Source organism: Meles meles, chromosome 1, assembly GCF_922984935.1.
Source record: "Meles meles chromosome 1, mMelMel3.1 paternal haplotype, whole genome shotgun sequence".
NCBI lineage: Eukaryota > Metazoa > Chordata > Mammalia > Carnivora > Mustelidae > Meles > Meles meles.
Window position 1 is genome coordinate 52,501,736 of NC_060066.1, and position 8,453 is coordinate 52,510,188.

Below are 8,453 nucleotides of genomic sequence, written 5' to 3' on the forward strand. Positions count from 1 at the left end.
TTATGGCTTCTGTGTTTGATGAAAAACAGCCATCCATTGCAAACCGTATGGAGGTTCCTCAAAAAGTTGAAAATAGAGCTATCCTATGACCCAGCAATTGTACTACTGGGTATTTACCCCAAAGATACAAATACAGTGATCCAAAAGGTCATGTGCACCACAATGTTTATAGCAGCAATGTCCACAATAGCCAAACTATGGAAAGAGCCCAGATGTCCATCAACAGATGAATGGATAAAGAAGATATGATATATGACAGACAGACAGAGAGACAGACAGACACAATAGAATATTATACAGCCATCAAAAAGATGAAATCTTGTGATTTGCAATGACGTGGATGAAACTAGAGGGTATTATGATAAGTGAAATAAGTCAATCAGAGAAAGACAATTATCACATGATCTCCCTTATATGCAGAATTTAAGAAATTAAATTCTAAAAAAATTAAATTCAGGGGATCACAGGGGATCCTTAATCAAAGTTCGGCAGCCTCTCCCTTCACTGGGCCATTTCTTCATTGCTATAAGTATGTGATCAAGTTCTAGTTTCCCAAAACAGTTGATTCTCACAGTTTTTTTCTGGTTTAATGGTTGTTACAGTGGAAAAAAACAACACTAGGAAATTGCCACCCTGCCATTTTCTCTGATTAACTCCTAGGTTATCTTTTAATCTATTTAATATCAACCATCACTTACAGCATTTTATTCTAAAAGTTGTTTTGAATTTAGAATATTATCAACAAATGTATTGTGAATTTTATGAAACATGTCTAAAGCATATAAATGACCTGGTCCATATTAGTCCATACACATTTTTTCACTAGCAATATCTCATTTTATTTTCACAACACTTTGCATGTATTATTCACATTTCTGAAGTGAAAAGACAAAATAAAGGTTATAAAAGTTTAATGATAAAATCATAACTTTTGAATGGGAGAACCAGAATGAAATCCAGGCCTCCTGAGTCTGTATGCCACACTCTTTCAATAATACAATACTCAGAATATTACCCTCTGGTGATTTGAGTAAACTATGAATATAAAATTTGTACATTGAAGAATTTGTAGAATTTTCAAAAGTATTTTATCCTGTTACCAAAGTTGTCATTGTTGTTTTCAAATAAGAAAATGACCACTTTTATACTATTTTACTTAATAAAAGCAAATACCCCTGGGGATGCACTTTCACTTTTTTTGCTAGATAGTATCATTTTAAAGTTTGAGAGCTATGTCAAAACACTCATATCTAAAAATAAGAACATAATGGCAAACAAAATAAACCAACTTTCCAGGTTTTCACTTGATTTATAGAACTTTTCCGTAGTTTAGAACAAGATTATGTGTTTTTTTTATTTAAAAAGATAATGTGTTTTGTTTTTATTAAAACAGCATTGTATTACAGCTAATCTGCTCTATGTAAATAATAGTAACCTGCATGTTCCCTAGGGTGATCAGTCCTCTAAACCCTGGAGGAAAAGTAGTGTCTCTATATTTTGGGATTAAAGTGTTTACAATGAGAATGCCATATACTTGGTATAATATAAAATTTTTGTATGGCTTTCTGGAAAATTTAAAGTAGGAAATTTGAACAGAGTTTGAAGGGGGTATGCAGAGAATATAGTTTCCTAGAGGTAGGCCCAGCAATAAAAAGAAACATGACAATTTATAGTGATCAAAAGAATAGACAGACTCCTGAGCTATTGCAAAAAATGAAGGTCACAAAAGTGATCAGCCAGAACCAATTTATTATAACAGGATATTAAATTACTCCAATATCACATAATAAAGAAAGGAATATGCACTCTTTTTAATATTTCTATACATATAATTAAAATTTTAAAGTATTTCCTTTGGGAAAAATATAACTTCATGTGAAATAAATATGGTATTCTAGTGCATAGTTTTAATATGTGCTAATTTATTTCAGTCTAAAGAAGGTGATTCAAAAATTAGTAACTAATTATACTCTACAGTAAGGTTTACTTAATAACATCCCTATTTTAAATCTCTGTGTTGTGTGAAATACATATTGGAGCAGAAAAGTAAGATCATTGGACCTAATTAAATTAATGATATGTAAATTAATGCTTATTTTAAGTACACTGTTAACTTAAAAAAACAGGTAATCTGAATGTCCATCAATACAGGAATGGGTGGATAAATTATGCTACTATTACATGGAGCATATTGCACTGTTTAGTCTCTAGCGATACTCATCTTTATCTCCAACCATGTCAACTTTTAATTATATCTCCAGGAAAGGATTGTATTTCCCATACAGCCTTATGAACAGGGTTCTCATTTAGATTCCATAATGAAAAGCACTTGTGTAATATTTAAAGAAAAAGAGAGAGGGAAATCATTATTCTCTGTTGGAAGAGCTAAACAGCTGAACAGATGTGAAGCATGAAGAAAGTTCCACGTGAGCTTTTGTTAATAATCTGCAATTGAGATAATTGATAGGCACTTTCTGGGATTTGGGGATTTACTAATTTCTTGGAAGCTATAAAGGGTGATCATTCTTCTTTGCCCCCTCTCCTACTGTCAACTTTTTTTTAAAAAAAATACTTTCTTTTAGCCCATGCTCCTGCTAAAATGTATTATTTCAGCCCTTGAGGCAAAAATACAATTATACATCTTTTAAAATTAATGACGTAAATCTCTAGGCATTGACATGGAGAAAGGTTCACAAAATATCATTTCATGAAAACAAAAGAGTATTACAGAATGATAAATGTTTATTTTATGAAATTCTGAAACTGTTTTAATAAATTGTTCTCACAAAATCTGTTGATATTATGAAACATGTTTACATGAGCATAGATATGTAAGATGTTTAAGAGGCAAAACAATAACCTCTATGAATCTAAAAATCATTTACCTTGATAAAACATACATTTTATTTTAAATAATTATTATAGTGAAAATATTAGTAAAACTAAAATTTTTAAAGATTACATTTTATAAAAATTATACTTGCTTATAAGAGATTAAATTGTTTTAATTGTGTCAGGGTACACAGTTTTTCTAGTTTATGAACATGTTTGCTCTTTCTGCTCTCCACATCTATTTACCCTTCTTTTCTGTAGTTTTACCTTGTCAGTTCTGTATTTACCACTCTTACACAGTTCATATACTTTAGAAAAGTAGAAAAGTAGACACCAGTATCAACTTCAGGATTAGTCTCTAGTTGGCTTAGTTTAGGGTGATTGATATAAGAAGCTTAATTCAAGCAAATGAATAAAATCTATAAAATGTATTTTTGCATATTGAAACATAATTTTCCACTCTTCAAATGTTTCTGAGAGACACTTTCTCTTTCTGTATGATATAAAGCTGGAAGCCTATAGATCCTGGAAATTTCTGGAAGCCATTTTATGAGTTTGAGAAAAATCAATAACAAAAAAACTGAACTCCATTAAGACAGACAAATAAGTCTCCTCTTGTGCTCCCATGTTAATGGCAGGTGGCATATGCTGAGGGGGACACAAATAACCATTGCTGACACAGGGAGAGTCTCCCTGCCTGCCCCATTTCCTCTTGCTGCTAGTACTGGAGCTAGCCAGCATGTCCAGCATGTCCGTAGCACTACTCACTCACAAACCAGCTGGCCTCAGGGGGTCAACCTGCCTGGTGCCACGTACATCCAGGAGATCAAGCCTCTCACCCTGTAGGAAACCATCAACCTGTATGCTCTTACCAATAACACTTTTGGTACAAGGAGTATTTCTAAGAGAAGGACAGTTCTGCTGCACCCAGATTTCAGGGCATGAGGGAGGAATTTGATAAAATTGGAATGAGAAGGACTACAGAAGGGGTTCTGCTTGTACATGGCTACTTCATGTGTTACTGCTAGAGTTAAGAACAACTTTCTTCAAATTACCTTGTAGTGAACTCAAGCCAGGAGGAGATGAAGTTGAAGGACTAAAGCACTTAATGACAAAAGTCATCAAGATGGAGCTCTGCAGGACTGGAACACTGATAACTGCTTTGGTAACTGGTGGAGACCAAAATTTGAATTTCCTCATTATCCATATATTCATGCACATATTACAAAACCCAAGGAACATTAAGTTGGTTTTGGTTCAAATTCAAGGGAGAGCCTTGTACACAGCCCTAAAAATTACAAGCTGGTAGCTGTACTGTTGTTAAAATTGTATGACAATGCACCAGGATTTAGGCCCATCTAGTTTCAGACTCCCTCAGCTTCTGAGCAGGTTCAATGTTATGGACGACTGAATTGCTGCACAGTGGAGAAGTAAAAGAAGTCATCTCTGTGAGCACAGATAAATGGTGTAAAATAAACATGGTAGGAAAGTTTGTCGGTTGTTTTTTTGTTTGTTTTGTTTTGTTTTAATTTTTATCTCTTTCTTAATCCATAAATTGCAACCTACTTTCTTCTGTTATTTGGATAATAAAGTTAATATGAAGAACTAGATAGTGGTATAAACAAATGTGAAAATAATGTTTAATTTACTTTTGGCTTTACTCATACTTTTTTATACAACATTAAAGAACATGGACTTCTTTTTTATTTGTATTTTCTTTTTTTTTTTTTAAATATTTTATTTATTTGACAGAGAGAAATCACAACTAGGCAGAGAGGCAGGCAGAGAGAGAGGAGGAAGCAGGCTCCCTGCGGAGCAGAGAGCCCGATGTGGGGCTCGATCCCAGGACCCTGGGATCATGACCTGAGCCGAAGGCAGAGGCTTTAACCCACTGAGCCACCCAGGTGCCCCTATTTGTATTTTCTTAAATTTCACATTTAACTTATAAAATTCTCTAAGAAAAGAAGAAAAAGAGACAAATAAGATAAAAACAAAATAGGTCTTTGACGATAGGAATGAATCATCAGATCAAGCCTTCTGTTCGTCATCCTAACTCTGCAATAATTTTTGCATATTCTTTTTTTTATTATTATTATTTTTTCAAATTTGTCAGAGAGAGAGAGAGAGAGAGAGCGAGCTGAGGCAGACAGAGTGGCAGGCAGAGGCAGAGGGAGAAGCAGGCTCCCCGCCAAGCAAGGAGCCCGATGTGGGACTCGACCCCAGGACGCTGAGATCATGACCTGGGCCGAGGGCAGCTGCTTAACCAACTGAGCCACCCAGGCATCCCTAATTTTTGCATATTCTTAAAGTCAAAGTGAGTCCTATATTCTTATACTTGTAAATGAAAGACTCCTAAAAAACACAAAATAAGTGATTAATCTTAATGTGTGGACTTGGGTAACCTAATGATGTATTCTTTCAGGTTGGGAAGTAAGAAATATGTCTAAAATGTATTAAAATTATTTCCTGTGGCAATGATTAACTCACAGTATTTGCCTTCTAAGGGTATAGTTTAGGAGATTAGAAGTAAAAATGCAGCTTTTGGATTATATTTTTATGTTTAAGTACTATAATGGCAAATATTGGTGGAAATGTGAGAAATAGGATTCTTCAATTATAATATTCAGAAAGTTAGTTTAAAAATCCATTCTTGAGGCCAGTCTGACAGTATTTCATCAAACTGAATTTTCATACATCAGGTGATCCAATAACAACTCCAGAGTTTGTATTTCAGAGAAATTTTCATATAGGAATTCTCATTAAGGATGGTGCAACATATGTGAAGATGCTCATTATATCAATAACTGAATTATATTGTATCAGATTATTGGAGACAATCTAGATTTTGAATGGGTAAATATGAGGTAGATGTATACCATGAGTTTTAAAAGAGTTAAAAACAATAAACTAGGAGGACACCTAGGTGGCTCAGTGGGTTAAAGCCTCTGCCTTCGGCTGAGATCATGATCCCAGGGTCCTGGGATCGAGCCCACAACCGGCTCTCTGCTCAAGAAGGAGCCTGCTTCCTCCTCTCTCTCTGCCTGCCTCTGCCTACTTGTGATCTCTGTCTGTCAAATAAATAAATAAAAGGTTTCAAAACAAAACAAAACAAAACAAAACCCAACAAACTAGGCTATACAGAACCTAAAAATAGTGCTTAGTGGAAATACTTGGAAACAAAATAAAACATATATGTGAGTACTCACTGTGTAAATCTGTATAAATTTGTACAAATTAACAATAAATATATCTTCAAAAATATATGTTTTTAAAAGCTACATACAAACTCAGAAGTCCATATCCCACGGCCTAAAACTATTTCCTATAGACAGTGTGGTAGGGTAAGAGTGGAGAGTGGGGAAAAAGAAAACAAAATGTACAGCAAGGGTAATAAAATGGGATTCTGCATAAACTGATCATATGTCTCCATGAAGTAAGAAAAATGATTAGCTCAAACTTTGTCCAGACTCCAAGTATAATAATAGTACTAAAGTAGCACACCTTGAAAATCAGGTTTTTGTTTTTGTTTTAAAGATTTTATTTATTTATTTGACAGAGATCACAAGTAGGCAGAGAGATAGGCGGGGGTGGGTTGGGGGAGCAGGCTCTCTGCTGAGCAGGGACCCTGGGATCATCACCTGAGCAGAAGGCAGAAGCTTACCCCCGAGCCACCCAGGCACCTCTGTTTTGTCTTTTTTTTTTTTTTTTTTTTTTAAGATTTTATTTATTTGAGAGGAGCAAGAGCAGGGTCAGAGACTAAGTGAGAGGAAGAAGCAGAATCCCCCGCTGGGTGGGGACCCTGACCCCAGGCTTATTCCCAGGATCTTGGGATCATGATTGAGCCATCCAGGCACTCTGAAAATCAGGAATTTAAATTTACCCTTATTTGACATCAAACTTGCTTATTTCACTGCCCCATATTGTTCCTCATATAAATCTCATTTAATTCATTCAAAAATAATTTTAAAATAATATCATGAGGGGCGCCTGGGTGGCTCAGTGGGTTAAAGCCTCTGCTTCGGCTCAAGTCATGATCTCAGGGTTCTGGGACCGAGCCCCCATCGGGCTCTCTGCTCCGCGGGGAGCCTCCTTCTTCCTCTCTCTCTGCCTGCCTCTCTGCCTAGTTGTGATTTCTCTCTGTCAAATAAATAAAATATTAAAAAAAAATAATATCATGATAACTGTATTGAGACAGAAAGAGTCTTTTCAAAACATCACAGAATAAGTAATTCAATATCCCTGAAAGGCTAGGATTCAAAGCTGGTAATCATAAGAGTGATCTATCACAGTCAGAATGTTGGGAATTACTGGGTTGTAGGGTTAGCAATGAAAACATACTTTGCAGAGATTTATTATGGGATTTCAATTTGATTTCCCCAGGCTATTAATGGTAACAAAGCTCTGTTTCCACATATCCAGGGGCTTTATGGTCAGCAATATATCATTATTTCTCCCACTTTTATTTTATATTCTTCAATTTGTCTAGACCTCAGTAGGGTCACAAATGTGGCTGTGAATGTCTATGTTTTCTGTGACTTACATTTTTTAAATAAATAGATAAGCACACTTACTATAATGTGGTAAATACAAAGGAAAAAAAAAACTTTTACAAGTTTTTTAAAACTGTCTGATTAGAATTTGAGTATTTTATAGATAGAATTTTTGTTGAAGTCAATTATTATAATCTCAGATAAAGTTTAAAAAGGCACTATTAGAATGTCTCCAATATTCATGAATTTTAATCCTTGTCATATCAGTTATTCACTGTTGCATAAAAAGCTACACAAAAATTAATAGGTAAAAACAATATTATGCTTTAGTCCAGATATCTTAAATTTTATCAGGACTCAGCGCAGTTTCTTTTATCAATGTATACCAAGCTGGGGCAGTTCCTAGTATGTGGTAACCGAAGGACCCATTTTCAAAGTGCCTCACTTATACCTAGCAGCTTGGGCCTGGTACTCAGCTGCAAACAGGTGAAGTATAGTTTAGAAGCCCCACTCCCTCTTCATGTTGCCTTCTCCATGACTGAGCATACAAACAACAGGAAAAAAATGCTATGGTTTTTTTTCTGACATAGTGTTGGGATTCATAAAATACCACTTTCACCATATTCTATTGGTTATGGTTACTGCAAAATCCTACCAGTTTAAAGGAGAAGAAAACATACATCACACAATGATGGGTGAGTTTTAAGGTTTTGCAAGACTGAAAAGGGAAATATTGCTTCAAAAATATATTTCAAATGTTTCAAAAAATTAATTCTGCCCTTTTATATTAAAATGGCTAAGATCTGTGAATTAGAAATGTTAAAAGTAGACACATTTTCCTTGTTACCTATTTCAAAAGAAGAGTTTGCAATATTTTACTTTTAAATATGATATTTTGCTCTAGGAATATTTGTTGCTATTCAGCAGATTTAGAAATTTTCTTGTAAGTTTTGTTTTAAAATTTTATCACTGAAATGGGGACGTTTTGTCCCTTTAAGATGCTGTATTCATTTTATTTTTATTTATAATCTTGGATTAAATATCTGTGACTGAGACCATAATTTCCCTTTTTATAATGTTCTTTTCCTACTCTGGAATGGAGTTTATGATGGGTGTTAATTGTAGCTAGTT

General features: G+C 34.5%; 1 pseudogene; it reads left to right on the plus strand.

Annotated features, from left to right (window-relative positions):
* The first annotated feature begins 3,477 nt into the window (after positions 1 to 3,477).
* LOC123943980 lies at positions 3,478 to 4,243 on the plus strand (annotated as a pseudogene).
* Positions 4,244 to 8,453: the final 4,210 nt, after the last annotated feature.